Source organism: Bufo bufo, chromosome 6, assembly GCF_905171765.1.
Source record: "Bufo bufo chromosome 6, aBufBuf1.1, whole genome shotgun sequence".
Taxonomy (NCBI): domain Eukaryota; kingdom Metazoa; phylum Chordata; class Amphibia; order Anura; family Bufonidae; genus Bufo; species Bufo bufo.
This window is the reverse complement of record NC_053394.1, coordinates 132,792,146-132,815,041: the sequence shown is the minus strand read 5'-3', so window position 1 is coordinate 132,815,041 and position 22,896 is coordinate 132,792,146.

Below are 22,896 nucleotides of genomic sequence, written 5' to 3'. Positions count from 1 at the left end.
TTAACTCATGGAGACAGAAAGGAATTAAGACAGTAAGAGAGGTGTGGAGTGATTCAGGGATGCTGCAATTTTCTGATATATCTCGTAAATTTGAGATCCCAAATAGAGAGTTTTATAAATACTTGAGGCTGAGATCCCTATTGAATTCTTTACCAGAGGAAGTGGGTAGACCTGACTCATTATTTGCTACATTCTTTTTCAGTGTAAGTAATAAGGAGAAGGGTATTTCTAAGTTTTATCGGCTACTCCTTGAAGTTTATAACAAAGAGACCGTGACAGGCTTAGATAAATGGGCCAAAGATTTGGATTTGCCTACAGATCAAATTGCATGGGAACATATATTCACGCTCTCCCAGAAACACTCTAAGTGTTCGTATCATTTGGAGGCTACTAGGAAAATAATTTACAGATGGTACATGACTCCAGAAAGGTTGTCGTTGATATATCCGGAAGTATTAAACTTGTGTTGGAGATGTGGGAAGCATGGGGGGGGGGGGGGGGGCATTTAGTGCCAAAGGCCTATCGTACGATAGTTTTTCATATATTAACGACTGCCAAAATCCTCATAGCTAAATACTGGAAGTCTAATAAAGTTCCCTGCATCTCAGAGGTAGTCAATCGTGTCAGCTTTCATTGTGAAATGGAAGGCACCTTGGCTTCGTGTCAGGGCAGGTTTAAACAGTACTTGAACAATTGGGGGGAGTGGAAAGAGAAATTTCCCACTACCAATGGATAAAGGAGAGAGTTGGGGAAATCTTTGGGAGTAGGTGTTCTTTATATGTCATTGTAAGGGGTGTCAAAGTGCATATGAAGCTGGAATTCATTATGAGACCTCTGTGTCACTAGTGAGCGATCTGAATACCGTTCGCGCATAAGATATAATTGTGCAGTGGGCATAATTTTGGACCATGGACAGGTTGTTATTATTGTTTGTTTATATTTGTTCTCTTCCCTATGTCCCTCCCATCCCCATCCCCTTTCCTTAACCTGATACGGGCAGTCAATGGAGAAAATGTCATGATGTCTGTAAAAGCTGCTATTTCTAAATGCCTGTATTATTTTGTTCAATAACTTAAAAAAATATTGTGAAAGAAAAAAGAGAAATACCCTTTAAAGGGGGTGTCATCAGAAAATGACCTATTTTCCATGTAACTGTATTTTGAAATAAAAATCTAAAATCGTGCAGTTTTTACTCTGACCACACCACTAGGTCTAATAATAGGTTGAGATTTCCTGTTCTGTACAGGTAAAATTTAAGTAGCCATCCCATTATCATCAAATGCAGAATTACAATTACATTTATTATTATTAATATATATACACTGCTCAAAAAAATAAAGGGAGCACTTAAACAACACAATTTAACTCCAGGTCAATCACACTTCTGTGAAATCAAACTGTCCACTTAGGAAGCAACACTGAGTGACAATCAATTTCACATGCTGTTGTGCAAATGGGATAGAAAACAGGTGGAAATTATAGGCAATTAGCAAGACACCCCCAATAAAGGAGTGGCTCTGCAGGTGGTGACCACAGACCACTTCTCAGTTCCTATGCTTCCTGGCTGATGTTTTGGTCACTTTTGAATGCTGGCGGTGCTTTGACTCTAGTGGTAGCATGAGACGGAGTCTACAACCCACACGAGTGGCTCAGGTAGTGCAGCTTATCCAGGATGGCACATCAATGCGAGCTGTGGCAAGAAGGTTTGCTGTGTCTGTCAGCGTAGTGTCCAGAGCATGGAGGCGCTACCAGGAGACAGGCCAGTACATCAGGAGACGTGGAGGAGGCCGTAGGAGGGCAACAACCCAGCAGCAGGACCGCTACCTCCGCCTTTGTGCAAGGAGGAACAGGAGCACTGCTAGAGCCCTGCAAAATGACCTCCAGCAGGCCACAAATGTGCATGTGTCTGCTCAAACGGTCAGAAACAGACTCCATGAGGGTGATATGAGGGCCCGACGTCCACAGGTGGGGGTTGTGCTTACAGCCCAACACCGTGCAGGATGTTTGGCATTTGCCAGAGAACACCAAGATTGGCAAATTCGCCACTGGCGCCCTGTGCCCTTCACAGATGAAAGCAGGTTCACACTGAGCACATGTGACAGACGTGACAGAGTCTGGAGACGCCGTGGAGAACATTCTGCTGCCTGCAACATCCTCCAGCATGACCGGTTTGGCATTGGGTCAGTAATGGTGAGGGGTGGCATTTCTTTGGAGGGCCGCACAGCCCTCCATGTGCTCGCCAGAGGTAGCCTGACTGCCATTAGGTACCGAGATGAGATCCTCAGACCCCTTGTGAGACCATATGCTGGTGCGGTTGGCCCTGGGTTCCTCCTAATGCAAGACAATGCTAGACCTCATGTTGCTGGAGTGTGTCAGCAGTTCCTGCAAGACGAAGGCATTGATGCTATGGACTGGCCCGACCGCTCCCCAGACCTGAATCCAATTGAGCACATCTGGGACATCATGTCTCGCTCTATCCACCAACGTCACGTTGCACCACAGACTGTCCAGGAGTTGGCAGATGCTTTAGTCCAAGTCTGGGAGGAGATCCCTCAGGAGACCGTCCGCCACCTCATCAGGAGCATGCACAGGCGTTGTAGGGAGGTTATACAGGAACGTGGAGGCCACACACACTACTGAGCCTCATTTTGACTTGTTTCAAGGACATTACATCAAAGTTGGATCAGACTGTAGTGTGTTTTTACACTTTAATTTTGAGTGTGACTCCAAATCCAGACCTCCATGGGTTGAAATATTTGCTTTCCATTTTTTAATTTTTGTGTGATTTGTGTGATTTTGTTGTCAGCACATTCAACTATGTAAAGAACAAAGTATTTTAGAAGAATATTTAATTAACTCAGATCTAGGATGTGTTATTTTTGTGTTCCCTTTATTTTTTTGAGCAGTGTATAACAGTGTATAACACAGCATACAGTCGTTGCCAAAAGTTTTGAGAATGACACAAATATTAGTTTTCACAAAGTTTGCTGCTAAACTGCTTTTAGATCTTTGTTTCATTTGTTTCTGTGATGTAGTGAAATACAATTACACGCACTTCATACGTTTCAAAGGCTTTTATCGACAATTACATGACATTTATGCAAAGAGTCAGTATTTGCAGTGTTGGCCCTTCTTTTTCAGGACCTCTGCAATCCGACTGGGCATGCTCTCATTCAACTTCTGGGCCAATTCCTGACTGATAGCAACCCATTCTTTCATAATCACTTCTTGGAGTTTGTCAGAATTAGTGGGTTTTCGTTTGTCCACCCGCCTCTTGAGGATTGACCACAAGTTCTCAATGGGATTAAGATCTGGGGAGTTTCCAGGCCATAAACCCAAAATGTCAACGTTTTGGTCCCCGAGCCACTTAGTTATCACTTTTGCCTTATGGCACGGTGCTCCATCATGCTGGAAAATGCATTGTTCTTCACCAAACTGTTGTTGGATTGTTGGAAGAAGTTGCTGTTGGAGGGTGTTTTGGTACCATTCCTTATTCATGGCTGTGTTTTTGGGCAAAATTGTGAGTGAGCCCACTCCCTTGGATGAGAAGCAACCCCACACATGAATGGTCTCAGGATGCTTTACTGTTGGCATGACACAGGACTGATGGTAGCGCTCACCTTTTCTTCTCCGGACAAGCCTTTTTCCAGATGCCCCAAACAATCGGAAAGAGGCTTCATCGGAGAATATGACTTTGCCCCCGTCCTCAGCAGTCCATTCACCATACTTTCTACAGAAGATCAATCTGTCCCTGATATTTTTTTTGGAGAGAAGTGGCTTCTTTGCTGCCCTTCTTGACACCAGGCCATCTTCCAAAAGTCTTCGCCTCACTGTGCGTGCAGATGCGCTCACACCTGCCTGCTGCCATTCCTGAGCAAACTCTGCACTGGTGGCACTCCGATCCTGCAGCTGAATCCTCTTTAGGAGACGATCCTGGCGGTTGCTGGACTTTCTTGGACGCCCTGAAGCCTTCTTAACAAGAATTGAACCTCTTTCCTTGAAGTTCTTGATGATCCTATAAATTGTTGATTGAGGTGCAATCTTAGTAGCCACAATATCCTTGCCTGTGAAGCCATTTTTATGCAACACAATCATGGCTGCACGCGTTTCTTTGCAGGTCACCATGGTTAACAATAGAAGAACAATGATTTCAAGCATCACCCTCCCTTTAACATGTCAAGTCTGCCATTTTAACCCAATCAGCCTGACATAATGATCTCCAGCCTTGTGCTCGTCAACATTCTCACCTGAGTTAACAAGACGATTACTGAAATGATCTCATCAGGTCCTTTAATGACAGCAATAAAATGCAGTGGAAAGTTTTTTTTGGGATTAAGTTAATTTTCATGGCAAAGAAGGACTATGCAATTCATCTGATCACTCTTCATAACATTCTGGAGTATATGCAAATTGCTATTATAAAAACCTAAGCAGCAACTTTTCCAATTTCCAATATTTATGTAATTCTCAAAACTTTTGGCCGCGACTGTACACTATTCACAATAGGTGATATCACAGCTTAACTACTCCCTCCTGACCTCTGCACAGGTCACAGCATGCCTAGAAAACTCTCTCATAGACATTAATGGGGTCAGCTCCTGTCTATGGTCCATGTGGCTACTCTCAAAGAACAGGAAGTCTCTACCTTTTAGGCCTAGTGGCCAGTATGAAAACTGCATGATTTTAAGATTATTTTTTAAATATGGATAGGGACATAGAAATGAAGAAAAATCACACAAAAAAACCATTTAATATAAACATCATTTTAAAAAGTATGCCATTTTCTGATGCAACTGGAACACCCATGTTATAATTGTTCACAATGCATTTAAACTGAATCATATGCAACCACCGTCTGTTCTAATTTGTCATGAAGCTATTTCCCTATTATGTAACCAATAGACAGGTAAATAGACTAATCCGTCAGGCATGTCTGATGCCATTACCACTGCAGCGTGTACAATGATTTCTGTGAAATTGTAACGCTACATTTTCCGGCAATGAAGCATTAGACATACAAAAATGTGATACACCTTGAGACCTTCTCAGCTGTCAAGCTACCAAAAGAATTTCTATTCATTTTTTTTGTTTTTTTGCTAGATTTGATTCCGGAAAAGCTGTGTGACAACCAATATGGGCATAATGAAATTCACCCAGCTTTGGACGGACGTGTCTTAAGACTTAAAAATTCCCCTATAACAGAGTGCCATAAACTGGCAGGATTATGAGTAGCCCCATGAAAGCCAGTGCCATAAGGCTAGGTTCACACGGGCGTCACGTTTTGGCTCAGGATGCATCCCAGGTGCATTGCGGCAAACCCGCTCGAGTAGGTACGTAATTTCAGTCAGTTTTGACTGCGATTGCGTTCCGTTGTTGTTTTTATCGCGCGGTTGCAATGCATTTTGCACGCGCGTGATAAAACACTGAATGTGGTACCCAGACCCGAACTTCTTCACTGAAGTTCAGATTTGGGATCGGGGTTGTGTAGATATAATTATTTCCCCTTATAACATGGTTATAAGGGAAAATAATAGCATTCTGAATACAGAATGCTAAGTACAAGGTCAATTGAGGGTTAAAAAATTCATAAAGGACTTATACCACTCAAGGGACGTCCCATAGTATCAGGGATAAATTCGATAACCCAAAACATCGGGATATATATTGATACGATACTGAGGTCTTTTGTCTCAGCACTCCCATCATACATCAGAGACACTTCGGACCTATTAACAAAAATTGATGGGTTACAATTGGAGGATGGTATATTACTTGCCTCCATAGATGTTGAGGCGCTCTATAGCAACATCCCCCATGACCTAGGACTACGTGCAGTCGATCACTTTTTAAAAACGAGGGGTACTCAATTTACAGCCCACAATCAGTTCATTCATAAACTAACAGAATTTGTCCTAAGACATAATTACTTTCTCTTTGACTCCAAATACGTCCACCAGCTCAGGGGTACGGCAATGGGGAGCCCTTGTGCCCCCACCTATGCCAACTTATTCCTGGGCTGGTGGGAGGATACATTGGTATTTACAGAGGACAATATCTGGACATCAAGGATTGTCTTCTGGGGCCGCTATATCGATGATATATTGATATTCTGGAGCGGCTCCAGAAGACAATTCTCAGATTTTGTAGCTGACCTAAACAACAACAAGATAGGCATGCATTTTGCCTCAGAGGTTAATGAACATAGACTGGCTTTCCTGGACCTATATATCACCCTAAATAATGGTATGATTTCCACCAAAACATACAGGAAACCCACAGCTACAAATAATTTATTGAGATGGGAGAGTCATCATCCCGTAAACCTCAAAAGCGGAATCCCCAAGGGACAATACCTGCGGATCCTCAGAAATTGCACCATGAAAACAGATTTTTATAATCAGGCTAGAGACCTGAGGACCAGGTTTAATCAAAGGGGATATCCGTATCGTCCACTGCAAAAAGCCTTTAGATCAGCATTAAACGCAGAAAGAGCAGAACTATTGTCTCCAAAACAAGTGACAAAATCCAAAACAGACTCTATTTTCCGTATTATAGGTACATTCGACAATTGCAATAGAGAAGTCAGGGACATTCTTCAGAAATACTGGGACATGTTGCTTATTGACCCTGACATTCAGGACATCCTTCCCCCTATCCGGCAATTACATACCGCAGAGGAAGGTCCCTGGGGGATAGATTTGTACACAGCCACTACACATCTATCAAAAAACCTGGAACGTGGCTGGACAGAAAACCCCTAGGCACCTTCAAGTGTGGCTCCTGTATAGCTTGCCCACATATTACTCAAACAAAAACTTTTACTAGCAATACCACCAAGAAAACATACACCATCAGAGATTTCGCAAACTGTAAAACCACAGGGGTGGTATACCTTTGTACGTGTACTTGTAATCTTCAATATGTGGGCAAGACAAAAAGAGAGCTTAGGAGAAGGATTGGGGACCATCTTGGTAATGTCAGACACAAACGAGACACTCCCATCGCAAGACATATACAGAACTTCCATGATGGAAATTCCAGGTCACTGAAGTTCTGTGTAATTGAAGTAATACGTCCATCCCCCAGAGGTGGTGACCTCAATAGAAAAATATTACAAAAAGAGGCAGAGTGGACTCATAGGTTAAAAACAGTGAGCCCACTAGGCCTCAATGAAATATTGTCCTTTGGATGTTTTATTTAACTCCGGTGTATATAAATACTCAAAACTAACTGACAAGTATAAATAAGAAAATGGACGAGACAGGAAAAATAATACATCTACCGTGATAGGTTATATTTGTTTATATCAAGAAAGTGGGGGGAAAAATATCTGTATAGGGTACATCATTAATTTTCTTACACAATATTCCGACCCTAGACTAGCCTCTTCTCACTTAGTCCCCTACCTATGATCCACTGTAGCCCTAAAATACTATATACCCAGGTCATACAGTGGCGGAAATAATTATTTGACCCCTCACTGATTTTGTAAGTTTGTCCAATGACAAAGAAATGAAAAGTCTCAGAACAGTATCATTTCAATGGTAGGTTTATTGTAACAGTGGCAGATAGCACATCAAAAGGAAAATCGAAAAAATAACTTTAAATAAAAGATAGCAACTGATTTGCATTTCATTGAGTGAAATAAGTATTTGAACCCTCTAACAAAAAAAGACTTAATACTTGGTGGAAAAACCCTTGTTTGCAAGCACAGAGGTCAAACGTTTCTTGTAATTGATGACCAAGTTTGCGCACATTTTAGCAGGAATGTTGGTCCACTCCTCTTTGCAGATCATCTCTAAATCCCTAAGGTTTCGAGGCTGTCTCTGTGCAACTCTGAGCTTGAGCTCCCTCCATAGGTTTTCGATTGGATTAAGGTCCGGAGACTGACTAGGCCACTCCATGACCTTAATGTGCTTCTTCTTGAGCCACTCCTTTGTTGCCTTTGCTGTATGTTTTGGGTCATTGTCGTGCTGGAACACCCATCCACGACCCATTTTCAGTTTCCTGGCAGAGGGAAGGAGGTTGTCGCTCAGGATTTCACGATACATGGCTCCGTCCATTTTCCCGTTTATGCGAATAAGTTGTCCTGTGCCCTTAGCAGAAAAACACCCCCAAAGCAAAATGTTTCCACCCCCATGCTTGACGGTGGGGACGGTGTTTTGGGGGTCATAGGCAGCATTTTTCTTCCTCCAAACACAGCGAGTTGAGTTAATGCCAAAGAGCTCTATTTTGGTCTCATCAGACCACAGCACCTTCTCCCAGTCACTCTCTGAATCATTCAGGTGTTCATTGGCAAACTTCAGACGGGCCTGCACATGTGCCTTCCTGAGCAGGGGGACCTTGCGAGCCCTGCAGGATTTTAATCCATTGCGGTGTAATGTGTTTCCAATGGTTTTCTTGGTGACTGTGGTCCCTGCTAATTTGAGGTCATTAACTAACTCCTCCCGTGTAGTTCTAGGATGCTTTTTCACCTTTCTCAGAACCATTGACACCCCACGAGGTGAGATCTTGCGTGGAGCCCCAGAGCGAGGTCGATTGATGGTCATTTTGTGCTCCTTCCATTTTCGAACAATCGCACCAACAGTTGTCACCTTCTCTCCCAGCTTCTTGCTAATGGTTTTGTAGCCCATTCCAGCCTTGTGCAGGTCTACAATTTTGTCTCTGACATCCTTAGACAGCTCTTTGGTCTTTCCCATGTTGGAGAGTTTGGAGTCTGCTTGATTGATTGATTCTGTGGACAGGTGTCTTTTATACAGGTGACTAGTTAAGACAGGTGTCCTTAATGAGGGTGACTAATTGAGTAGAAGTGTCTAACCACTCTGTGGGAGCCAGAACTCTTAATGGTTGGTAGGGGTTCAAATACTTATTTCACTCAATGAAATGCAAATCAGTTGCTATCTTTTATTTAAAGTTATTTTTTCGATTTTCCTTTTGATGTGCTATCTGCCACTGTTACAATAAACCTACCATTGAAATGATACTGTTCTGAGACTTTTCATTTCTTTGTCATTGGACAAACTTACAAAATCAGTGAGGGGTCAAATAATTATTTCCGCCACTGTATATTGATAACACCAGCATAAACTATGGACCAAAATATATGGGAATCATGTGATATAACTAGCTTCTCATAATAGATCAAAAATGTGAGCACCTGGATCATGAATGACATCTAGATTATATATAAATAAGTGAATATATTTGTATTCATTTTTGCTCATATGGCTATGGGACACTTTTAGCCCCGAAACAACGATCTGTATGTAGGTCTGAACCGTTTAATGCAAGCTGGATGATTGTGTTTCTATCAGGCTCCTTGAGACGCACTAATATGACATCCATGCATTCCACACATTCATGCAGTGCCTTAGGTCCTAACGTGGGCTTGGACGCATCACTCTGACCTCATGCGTTCCACAGCGGACACTAGCATCTACTGCGCATGCGCAGAGTGACACACTTCCGGATCCGGGACTGACCAAATGGAACGCACGCCGGGACGTGATGTAAGTGATACACCGCAGGCTAATTAAGACAATTTAATGGGTATATTAAGGGGGCAGTTTCAGACATTGGTCTGGACTGCATCTATTCAGCTGGGACACCATAAAGAGCGATTGAGCTAACGGCTATTATACCGTATACGCATCATCTTCATATCCCCTGATGAATCTGACAGCACTGTCTGTCAGAGGAAACGCGTCGGGAACAACTATTGAAAAATATCTGACTAGGCCGGTACCTGGAGACGACTTATAGGGTGAGAATAATAGGGCCAGCCACCGATAAGTGGGGTCGCTCCCTAGGGGGTGATTCTCCCACATATAGGCGGAAGACCTCTCCGCTTTCAGGCAGGGTAAAATTAGTTCACCAGGGACACTCTCCTACCTGCCTGATCCATTATTAAGAGAATCAGTAACCAAACATCATTGGACCCATTTTTCCAGCAGACAAAGCGATTACTGCGGATCCAATTGGACCACCTAGCTGCCTGGATACCGAAAAACATCATGAATCTCTTATGCAACAAACCGTGAGTGGTGATCATAACAATTGGTCAGACTGTATTCTCATCCCTACCCAGTGCATTGTACTGCCTATTTATTTATTTATGCATGGTCAGATTTTTTCATATGCAGTTATTTATTACTATAAATGTGGGACATATTTTTTATATAAATTATCTGATAAAAGTTAAGTTTTAGTAGGATAACTAATCAGTGATACAGTTAATTGTTCCTACAATATATTTATCTCAAACCAATACTGTGAATTGTGACAACCAATATGGGCATAATGAAATTCACCCAGCTTTGGACGGACGTGTCTTAAGACTTAAAAATTCCCCTATAACAGAGTGCCATAAACTGGCAGGATTATGAGTAGCCCCATGAAAGCCAGTGCCATAAGGCTAGGTTCACACGGGCGTCACGTTTTGGCTCAGGATGCATCCCCGGTGCATTGCGGCAAACCCGCTCGAGTAGGTACGTAATTTCAGTCAGTTTTGACTGCGATTGCGTTCCGTTGTTGTTTTTATCGCACGGTTGCAATGCATTTTGCACGCGCGTGATAAAACACTGATTGTGGTACCCAGACCCGAACTTCTTCACTGAAGTTCAGATTTGGGATCGGGGTTGTGTAGATTGTATTATTTTCCCTTATAACATGGTTATAAGGGAAAATAATAGCATTCTGAATACAGAATGCTAAGTACAAGGTCAATTGAGGGTTAAAAAAAACCCAAAACATTAACTCACCTTCTCCAATTGATCACGTAGCTGCCGGTGTAACGTTACATTACCCTACTTCGTGAGATTTCCCTACCTCGTAACTTCCGGTCGCACCGGAAATGACGTGAGGAGGCGTGCTGGAGTTGTGCCGATCTGCGCATGCGCGAAACGACGGTTTAGGGAAATCTCACAGCGGAGTTCAGCTGGACACCGGGCCACTGCGCATGCGTCGGAGAGCCTCACCAGCCTTAGGGTAGGGAAAGATTGCGGCCCAGTGCGCAAGCGCAGCTAACTACAGAACATCCATCCGATCTTCCTTGCCTGCGCAGTGTGGGTGTAGGGAGATCTGTTATATATATATTTATTTAACAGAAAAAATGGCCATCAGATCTCCCTACCCCCACACTGCGCAAGCGCGGAGATCGGATGGATGTTCTGTAGCTAGCCGCGCTTGCGCACTGGGCCGTAATCTTTCCCTACCCTAAGGCTGGTGAGGCTCTCCAGCGCATGCACAGTGTCCCGATGTCCAGCTGATCTCCGCTGTGAGATTTCCCTAAACCGTAGTTTTGCGCATGCACACATCGGCACAACTCCGGCACGCCTCCTCGCGTCATTTCCGGTGCGACCGGAAGTTACGAGGTAGGGAAGTCTCACGAAGTAGGGTAATGTAACGTTACACCGGTCTCCTGTTCTTTCTTCAGGACCTGTCAAAGGACCTGTGGTGACGTCACTGAGCTCATCACATGGTCCATCACCACGGTGATTAAAGAAGTAAGAAGAGATCGGCAACAACGCGATCAAGAGGAGGAGGTGAGTTAATAATTAATTTTTTTAACCCTTAATTGACCTTCTACTAAGCATTCTGTATTAAGAATGCTATTATTTTCACTTACAACCATGTTATAAGGGAAAATAATACAGTGAATAGACTTTCATTTTAGCAACCAAGCATGAAAATCGCACCGCATCCACACTTGCTTGCAGATGCTTGCGATTTTCACGCAGCCCCATTTACTTCTATGGGGCCTGCGTTGCGTAAAAAAACGCACAGTATAGAGCATGCTGCGATTTTCACGCAATGCACAAGTGATGCGTGAAAATCACCGCTCATGTGCACAGCCCCATAGAAGTGAATGGGTCCGGATTAAGTGCGGGTGCAATGCGTTAACCTCACGTATTGCACCTGCGTGGAAATCTCGCCCGTGTGAATCCAGCCTAAGGCCTCATGCACACAACAGTTGTTTTTTGCGTCCGCAAATTGTGCGTCTGCCCAAAAAAAACTTATGCTGCATCCGTTTTTTTGGGAGGATCCGTTTTTTTTCCACAGATCCCTTGTAATAAATGTTTATCCTTGTCCGCAAATATTAAAAAAGTAGGACATGCACTATTTTTTTTGCTGAAGGAAAACACGGACAACGGACGCGGAATACAAACGGATGAACTATCAGCATTTTTTTGCTGACCCTTTGAAATGAATGGGCCCCCATCTTATCCGCAAATAAAACGGAACGGAGGCCGAGAAAAACAACTGTCTTGTGCATGAGGCCTAAGTCATGCCAGTCAGAGGGTGCCCCTATAAAGCATAAAAGCTAGAGAGCACCCTATAAATGACAACAAATACTGTAAACTGTGCCAGCTAAACAGACCCCCCCCCCAAAAAAAAAAAATATAAAACTAGCAATAAGCTCCCATAACTACTACAGTGCCATAAACCATGCGCCAGCCAAAAAGTATACCTATAACACATTTGTGGACCCAGTGCAGTTTTCATGAACGCCCCGGCCCCTGACATTGTTCATTATAGTGCAACGGTCATTCTTCTTTTTTTTTTTGTAGTGTGTTTTTGTAATTAACTTGTATCCCTAATAAAGTGTATTTTATTTATGAGAAAACTATTTTAAGTCTTTCCTTAGTAACCCAGTCTTCAGCATTCTACTGAATGGTGAAGATGCCGGATAACTCTCAGCCTACCTCTGGTCTTCCTGCCCCAGCTCCTCTTCCATAGATTTGTAATAGAGCTTACTAAAAATCGGTAGTTAGTCTTACCGGTAACGTTCTTTCCAGGAGTCCAACATGACAGCACATGGGAGGATGTCCAATCCAATCTCTGTTGGGACAGGAAGTGAGACAGGTTATAAGCCCCCCCCCCCCCTTCCCTGAAATCTCCAGTCTCTTTTAAATTACTACACCGGATGGATGCAACTTAATTTTATTTTTATTATGATAAACAATGTTAACTTCACACTGAACCACATATTTAGGGAGGGAATTAGGAAAGAACGTTACCGGTAAGACTAACTACCGATTTCCAGGACGTCCCCCATGACAGCACATGGGAGAGTTACCAACATAACCATCAGGGAGGGACCACAGCCTGTAGAACCTTTCGCCCAAAGGAAAGCGGACGATTGGACGCCAGGTTCAACCTGTAGTGTTTACAAAAGGTGTTATAACTTGTCCAGGTGGCTGCCTGACAAATCTGATCTATAGAGGCGTTCGCTTTCTCCGCCCAGGAAGCTGCGACTGCTCTAGTGGAATGTGCTCTGATAGAAATAGGACAGGGACTATTCTGAAGGCGATATGCTTCCTCAATTGTTGACTTGATCCACTGTGTCAGAGTCCTCTTAGTCACTTTCTTCCCTCTTCCTGCTTTACCGAACTGTACGAAAAGATTTGAGTCCTTTCTATCTGGTTCTGTTCGGCGAAGATATTCAAGGACTGCCCGACGGACGTCTAGGCAATGGAATTTCTCCTCTTCCGGATCTCTAGGAGAGGCGTAAAAAGAGGGTAAGAATATTTCTTGTTCTCTATGGAAGGTAGATACGACCTTTGGGAGGAATCCTGGGTCTAGCTGTAGAATTATTCGATCCGGGAAGACTCTTAAAAAGGGTTCCTTCATCGATAAGGCCTGAAAGTTCACCAATTCTGCGTGCTGAAGTGATGGCTACTAAGAAGGCCGTCTTCCAGGAGAGTAATTTTAACGGGATGGTCCAATGGGTCAAAGGGCACTTTACAGAGGGTATCTAGAACTACAGATAAGTCCCAAGGAGGGACAGTCTGTCTCAGAGTGGGTTTTAGTCTGAGTATAGCTTTTACAAACCTTTTTATCCAACGATGCTCTGCTAGAGGGTAGTCCAGAAAGGATGACAATGCTGATATTTGCACCTTGATTGTGCTAGGACGTAGCCCTAGGTCAAAGCCCCTCTGTAGGAAGTCAAGAATCTGAGCGATGGAAGGAGTTGATCTGGACGGATGTGTATCTTCCCGCCAGGAATTAAATTTGCTCCGGATTTTCTTATAAATAGCATTTGTCACAGGTTTCCTATTTTTTTGTAATGTGGAGATCACTGCATGTGACAAGCCCTGCCTACTCAGCATTCTCCTTTCAGGATCCAGGCTTTCAGATTCCATTTTTCTAGATTCGGGTGGAGAAGGGACCCCTGAGTGAGAAGGACTGGCCTCAGAGGGAGTGATATTGGTTCTTCCATCTTTAGCCTGTCTAACAGGGGATACCAGTTCCTCTTCGGCCAAGCTGGACCTATGAAGATGAATTTCCCCGAACTCTCGCTGATCTTCCTCAAGGTAGCCGGGATAAGCGGAATTGGCGGGAAGACATAAGCTAGATCCATATCCCATGTTTTTGACATGGCATCTATCCCCAGAGGATCTCCGCTGGGATCCAGGGAAAAAAACAGACGCCTGGGCATTCTCTCTGGAGGCTAGAAGGTCCACCTGGGGGTACCCCCATCTCCTGCAGATCTGATGAAAGACCTGCCTGTTCAGCATCCATTCTCCTGGATGGAATCTTCTTCTGCTCAGGTAGTCTGCTGTAACGTTGTCCTTCCCTCTGATATGGAGGGCTGAGATAGATAGAACACTTTCCTGTGCCCAAAGAAAGATCATTTCTGCGACCTCCTGAAGACCTGGGTTCTGAGTTCCCCCTTGATGTCTTATATAACAGACTGTAGTTATATTGTCTGATAGTATTTGTACGTGATTTCCTCTTAGGAGAAGTTCTGCTGCTTGGAGAGACTTTAGTACCGCCATTAATTCCCTTACGTTTGAGGAACGCTGACTCTCTGCTAAGGACCATGAACCTTGAAAGAAATGGTCTTCTATGTGTGAACCCCAACCGGACATGCTGGCATCAGTTACCACTGTCAAGCAATGTCTTCTCAACCAATGTACTCCTCCCTGCAGGTTGACGGAAGTTATCCACCAGTTCAAGGACTCCTTTATGGACATTGGAATCTTGATCTTTCTGTCTAGAGACCTTTGGTCCTTGTCCCACTTGGTAAGAACTAGACCTTGTAGAGGCCTCGAGTGGATCTGAGCCCACTGGACCATCTGAATACAGGATGTCATCAAGCCTAGTATCCGCATAGCCTCTCTGATGGAGCAGATGTTTCTTCGTTGGAAGGAGGATATTTCTTCTATAAATGCGTTGCATTTTGATTCTGGACAAAAGGACATCTGTCTTTGGGAGTCCAGAAGGGTTCCTAGAAAGATCTTTTTTACGCTCATGCTGAGATCTGATTTCTCTAGGTTTATTATCCAGCCTAAATTTTGTAGAACCTCTAACGTCGTCTGTAGATGGTTCTGCAGAAGGACCTCTGAGGATGCTGTTAGGAGGAAGTCGTCTAAATATGGAATTATTGTTATTCCCTGTTGTCTCAGAAAAGTCATTATCTCTACTATTAATTTTGTGAAAATGCGTGGAGCACTTGAGATCCCGAATGGAAGAAATTGGAACTGAAAGTGATGAATTATGCCGTCAAACATCACCGCAAACCTGAGGAACTGATGGTGGCTCGGATGTATGGGGACATGATAGTAGGCATCTTTGAGATCGATGGTGCACATTAATGCCCCTGCTGGAATCAGTGGAACTGTTGAACGTATTTCAACAATTGTTCAGGCACTTCAGGTTTATGATAGTTCTCAGCGAACAGTCTGTTTTTTTTTACCCAGCTTGGAGTAGTGGCCTCTGCCCTGTTGGGGCTTTGGAACAGGAACTATTGCTTCCATAGTGCAAAGTTTTTCTAAGTCCTGAACCATCTGGTTCTTTAGTGACGGAGACTGGGGTGTGGTAACACAAAATCTCTGAGGAGGAAGACGACTGAACTCTATTTGGTACCCTTCTCGTACTGTCTGAAGTACCCAGGGGTTCTGAGTTACTAGAGACCATTGATGACTGAAGAACCGAAGTCTCCCCCCCACTGGTCTGGCGTCATTTGTTCTGGTAAGAGGAAGTGTTGGGTTTGAGAAGGAACCCCCTCCCCTTCCCACCTTTGGGGTAGCTCCACCTGTCCGACTTGCCTTTCCCTCTACCTGAAAAATTCAGTGGCTGTCCCTGGCCTGAATTTTTCCGAAAGGACTGCGTCTTCTTAGATTTCTCCTCTGGAAAACCTTTCTTCTTGTCCGCAGCACTTTCAAGGATTGTATCTAAGACTGGGCCAAACACATGTGAACCTGAGAAAGGGATCGAACAGAGTTTATTTTTTGAAGCTATGTCCCCTGACCAACTTCTTAGCCAAAGGGCTCTCCTAGCTGTATTCGCCAGGGTGCTGTTTCTAGCCGAAATTCTAATAGATTCGGCCGAAGCGTCCGCCAGATAGGCCGTAGCCATCTTAAGAAGGGGAATGGATTCTAGTATGTCCTCCCTTGGGGTTTTAATCTGAGGTGGTTCTCTAGCTGATTCAGCCATAACCCCATAGACCTGGCTACCGAGGTGGCAGTTATATTGGTATTAATAAGTGCAGACGAACACTCCCAGGCTTTTTTAAGAAGACCCTCCGTCTTCCTATCCATAGGATCTTTTAAATTTGAGGAATCCTCAAAGGGAATAGAGGTCTTTCTTGTGACCTTAGCCACTTGAATGTCTATCTTAGGGACTTCATCCCATAATTTAGTATCCTCAGGATTAAATATCAGGCGATTTTTAAATTCCTTAGGTATAATTAATTTCTTTTCAGCCTCCTTCTATTCCTCCAGAATTATTTCCTTCAGATGGGAATTTACTGGAAATAGGCGAGTCTTTTTTGCCCCTAACCCCCCAAACATTTCATCCTGAATGGATATGGGAGGGCTAGCTTCCTCTATTTGCATGGTATCTCTAACCGCATGGAGGAGGGCGTCTAGGTCTTCAATAGAAAATAAAAATCTTCTAGAGTGATCTGAAGAACCTGAAGCAGAGATGGTGAGTTCCTCAATCTCTCCGTCTGAGACTTCCTGATTATCAGAATCAGAGTCCTCCTGAGTCCTCCTTCTTTTTGAGGGAGGGGAGTCGGGTTGAGAAGGGGGTGGCGGAGAGTTTAGAGAAGAAACCGTAGCCTGCACCTCTTCACGAACAATCATTCTAAGCTCTGTGAGAAAGGACGGCTGTTCATCCTTCATTAACTTGGCAATGCAATCGGCACACAACTGTTTTTTGTATGATGTATGCATTTTTTCCCCACAAGTCGCACACTTTCTCGGTCTCTTTTTGGAATCCTGGAGGGCCGACTGCCCAGAACTTTTTTTTTATCCTAGGAAAAAATCAGAGAAAGGGCCGTGCTTAATGACTGGGGGGAGTACAACAAGGAAATAGAGATAAGAACACTTACATGGGCTGCAGCAGAGGAGTCAGACACAATCTCAGATTGGGCTGACATCTGGGGCTCCATGGTGGCTAAGAAAACACACAGCAGCTTAGTCTTGCCCACTGGGGCTTACCTTCCACATCTGCTGCCGCGCTGTTCCTTTCTTATAAGGGTGACTCAACCCCAGAGCGCGAGACCGGGATTCCGGGTCTCTAGCGCTTGTACTGGGCGCCGCCATCTTGTTTCCGGTTGACCCCAGAAGTGACGTCATAGTTGCGTCACGTGATGCCGCGTCGCAGGGTCAGGAGCGCGCCGCTGAGCCCAGAGCTCCCGGAGGAGAAGCGGCTTCAGCATCCCGCCTACCGCCGTCCATGGTAGGCCGGGACAGAGCTAGAGAACCCCCGAAGGGGGAGCTAGCAGGGCCATGCGGGACGCCGCCCGACCTGGGCTGTGAGGAGAGTGCGGGACCCCCGACCAGACCTAGCCCCTGGTGCCTGGGTAAGCACCCTGAATCCGTGGAAAAAAATCCTGTCTCAGCATCCTATCCCCGTAGGGACAGGAAGACACTGGAGATTGGAGGGAAGGGGTAGGGGGGAGCTTATAACCGGTCTCACTTCCTGTCCCAACAGAGATTGGATTGGACATCCTCCCATGTGCTGTCATGGGGGACATCCTGGAAATGATGTGACGCGGTTCTCTGCAGTTTATCTGCTGTCAGAGCGGATTGCTAGCAGCAGTGCTCCCCTCTACATTCCCAGTGCATCTATAATCAGCACTGGGAAGATAGGGAGAGGAGCTGCAGTGTTAAGCACTGACAGTAAGTATACAGTACACTTTCTGTCCGTGCTTACTGCTACAGCCTTGCTCCTCTCTATATCTTCTCAGCACTAACCAGAAACACACTGGCAAACAGAGGAGCAGGACTGCAGAAAGTGTATAGAGTAAAGTATATCCCTGTGTACTTAATGTCAGCATTGATGGCTGCAGCTCTGCTTCTCTCTATCTTCCCAGAGCTCACCAGAGATGCACTGTCTGCAGGGACTCATGTCACATAATTTTTAGTAATGTACATTACATACGTATAGGCAGGGCCTGTATAAGTAAGGAGGCAGGCTGAGAAGCCTGCCTCTGCATCACACAGTTAGGGCTCATGCACACGGCCATTGCCCTGCCGTGGCCGTATTGTGGCATGCAAAATACGGGGCACCGGCCGTGTGCACCCCGCATCACGGATGTGGACCCATTCACTTGAATGGGTCTGCAAACCCGGAGATGCGGTGCGGAAGCACGGATCAGAACCCCACGGAAGCACTACAGAGTGCTTCCATGGGGTTTCTGGCCGTGCCTCCGCATCGCAAAAAAGTAGTGCGCGCACTACTTCTTTGCAGTGCGGACCGTCGGATGCGGATCGCAGACCCCATTCAAGTGAATGGGTCCGCGATCCACATGCGGCTGCCCCACGGTCGGTGCCCGTGCATTGCAGACCGCATTTTGAGGTCTACAGCACGGGCCCGGCCAGCACAAAGCCCTTAACTGCAGTCATTTTTAGAATGCTGAAGATGGATTCTCCTAGTTTCACATCTCTGCTCACCTGATCCGGCAGGCTGTTCCTCTGCCGGAGTTCACAGTATCCGGCGCAGACAGAAATGGCAGTTCCCTGCCGGACCCCACTAACTATAATGGGATTCAGCCAGTCTCTAGCGTGAGTGCTGGGTTTTGACTGGACAAAAACTGATATAGTCCTCTGCCGGAAGAGCCTGCTGGACCAGGTAAACTAGCTTTGGTATGGGGAGACTTTACATACAGTTTTCTAATAAAAAATGTAATATTTGCCTAATACAGTGTATAAACACACACACACACACACACACACACACTGTTCCTACACATAAAATATCAGTTACACTTTAATCCTAAAAACCTATTTAGAGCCAGTTTTATAAACACATTAATGGGTAAGTTTTGACTATTGGGTGATGTCTTCTCTGCAGACTATCACTTTTCTATCCGGCCCAGACCTCCATGACTCATCTCTGCAGAGTTTGCTGCCCAGACAAGTTTGACTTCTTGGTTTTCCAGCACCATCCTCGCCTCTACCCATCCTTGACAAAAGCTCTATATCCTAGTACTACGCTCAGTGCTGTGCATGTTGCTGCCCCATTATTGTGTCTACTCTAGTTCCCCAAATACTGTATTTCAAAAATAAGTAATAGTGCCACACAGATAGGGTCTCCAAAAACAATGCCAAACAACCCCAAAAAAAGACTCCTTAAATATGGACCCCAGAACAAATACAGACCTGCTAAAAAAAAAAAAGGTATAATTTAGATCCCAGAATGCCCAAAATAACTTTACCCCTCAAAAGAGAACCTCCCCATCCCAACTACAGACCCCAACAAATACCCCTCAATAAATATGTATCTCTGGACCATCTTAACAAGTACAAACTCCCCAAAATCAGACCCACAGACCAGATGTCCAAAACAAACAAAGAAGACAGGTTGGCATTAGCAGGAGGTGCTTCAAACCCACATGCAGTTGTGCATATATATAGGGGAGCAAATCCTGCACTTGTGGCCCGTTGCTAATGGCAATCCCCAGCAAAATGCATACAATGGAGGATGCCCGCGGCGAACCACAAGTACCACAATAGACATCCTACACAAGGTAACAAGTGCGGATGTAATAATTAATATAACAAAACAATAACAAACACAGGTGCACTCTGCAGTAATACTAAATCCTCAAACTGATTTTAAAATTGAGAGATTAGTCAACATGTCCTACGGTGTGGAACATGTCTAAGCCCGGACACCGCGACAAGGTTTCTCAAGTAGCCCGGGACCCTACACTCTCCTACCTGAGCCGTATGGGCGATACCAGGAGCCAGTGGGCAAATTACAGGAGCATAAGGCCGACTCACAAACAACTCACCAGTTACCTCCAGCATGTGGCCATGCTTGCAATGGGAGGAGGGAGGAGTCTGTGAGTCCCACTCAAGACTTGCTGATATGTCCCAGGCCTCACAGGTGCACCTAAATGTGACCTGTAGATGGAAAACAGGCACATTTAAATAGGAGTTTATACACCTCCAGAAATCTATATATACAAACTAAGAAGACAGGTTGGCATTAGCAGGAGGTGCTTCAAACCCACATGCAGTTGTGCATATATATAGGGGAGCAAATCCTGCACTTGTGGGCCGTTGCTAATGGCAATCCCCAGCAAAATGCATACAATGGAGGATGCCCGCGGCGAACCACAAGTACCACAATAGACATCCTACACAAGGTAACAAGTGCGGATGTAATAATTAATATAACAATATAACAAAACAATACTTGTGGTTCGCTGCGGGCATCCTCCATTGTATGCATTTTGCTGGGATTACCATTAGCAACGGGCCACAAGTGCAGGATTTGCTCCCCTATATATATGCACAACTGCATGTGGGTTTGAGCACCTCCTGCTAATGCCAACCTGTCTTCTTAGTTTGTATATATAGATTTCTGGAGGTGTATAAACTCCTATTTAAATGTGCCTGCTTTCCATCTACAGGTCACATTTAGGTGCACCTGTGAGGCCTGGGACATATCAGCAAGTCTTGAGTGGGACTCACAGACTCCTCCCTCCTCCCATTGCAAGCATGGCCACATGCTGGAGGTAACTGGTGAGTTGTTTGTGAGTCGGCCTTATGCTCCTGTAATTTGCCCACTGGCTCCTGGTATCGCCCATACGGCTCAGGTAGGAGAGTGTAGGGTCCCGGGCTACTTGAGAAACCTTGTCGCGGTGTCCGGGCTTAGACATGTTCCACACCGTAGGACATGTTGACTAATCTCTCAATTTTAAAATCAGTTTGAGGATTTAGTATTACTGCAGAGTGCACCCGTGTTTGTTATTGTTTTGTTATATTGTCCAAAACAAACACCAACCCCAGACACTTAGACAGAACATCTCACACCCTGCAGCAATGTTCATGTGACCACAGGTCCTTCAGCAGTAACAGGTTCTGCTGCGGTGGCGTATATTCCCAATGTCTCTTCTGTTGTATGAACCTCCCATAATGATAAAGACCATGTACAGGAGTGAATGGTAGGGCAGGGAGCTGAAGACTTCTTGCCCCACCGTAGTTTACAACACAGTTGAAATTGGTGCCACCACCCTATGCTTAAAGCAGCTACGACACCCAGATATTCATCTATATACATTCATTTTCTTTGACTTTTATACATTAAAAATGTCTAAATAGCTTTTTATTTTTTTTAAATAGAAGTTCTAACATCCAAAGTTTAAACTCTGATTTCTGCCATTGACTGCCCAGTGGATCCATACGCAGAACAACTCAATGGTAGTTTTCGGTGGGGCTAACCTGTGGCTTTTGCATGCCAAATCCACAGCAATAATTTAAAAACTCTGCACAGACCATGTGAATGGGTACCTGTATTACCAGCAGAATGTCGGCATATTGTCAGATTATGCCAGAATTTAGATGCATAAAATCAGCGGACAGGCAGTAGATACCTTAGCTCTGCAGCCACTATTTTACATGGTCAGCATCACACGATGATCTGCTTAGATACAGAGGATCACTAGACAGTATCACATATGGTAGGCTTAGATACACCAGCACAGTACCACTCGTCGTAAACTGGCTCTGCAGCTATAATATTGTGGATAAGGAAGTAGGAAATTAGTTATTGCTAAGACTGGGACTTGAGGGTAAAAACCTATGAGGAAGCTCTATAAGGAAACCATATTTATATATATATATATTAGATAACAGGACATGACCGTGAACGACCCTGTCATTTAAGTCATTGCCTTTTATTCTTTTCCCTCTTCCTTTATACTGATTGTGCCTCCCAGTCAGTCGCCAGGTGACCTCAGAAAATGACCTGCTGTTTAAATCATTTTTTTATGCTGAATATTTTTAAATCATTTTTGATATTTTTAATTTTCCATGTCACTTTTTATATTTAAACTAAAACCAAAAATCCTGCAGTTTTCGCTCTGGCCACTATCAGATCAATTTTCTATTGTGGCAGAGAAAACAGACCCATCCCCATTGACTTGCTTTGGGGGTCATGCCGGATCAGTTTTGCTCCGCTTCCCAGGGTTTTTGAAGTATTCTGTTCAGTTTTGTCCCCATTGACAATGAATGGGGACAAAACTGAAGCGTTTTTTTTCCAGGTATTGAGCCCCTATGCCGGATCTCAATACCGGAAAACTAAAACGCTATTGTTTAAGTAGCCTTACTGCAGTTAACTCATTTTAATCCTGCCTGTAATGATATCACCTCTTGTACAGATAAGACAGGAGCCACCATTCACAATAGGTGATTGTCACATCTTATCTATTTCCTTGTACAATCCAATGCCCTCTGCACAGGTCACAGAGCATGCCCAGAAAACTCTCCCATAGAAGTCAATGAGGTCCCCTCCAGTCCCTTGTGTTAATGGTCCATGGAGCTGCCGTAAAGCAATTTTTTTAAATTCTTTGTAAATACTGTTAAAGGGGTGCTCCAACCCCTATGACTCTCCTAATGCCCAGGGCCCTCATATAGGTTATACTTACCCTGCCGC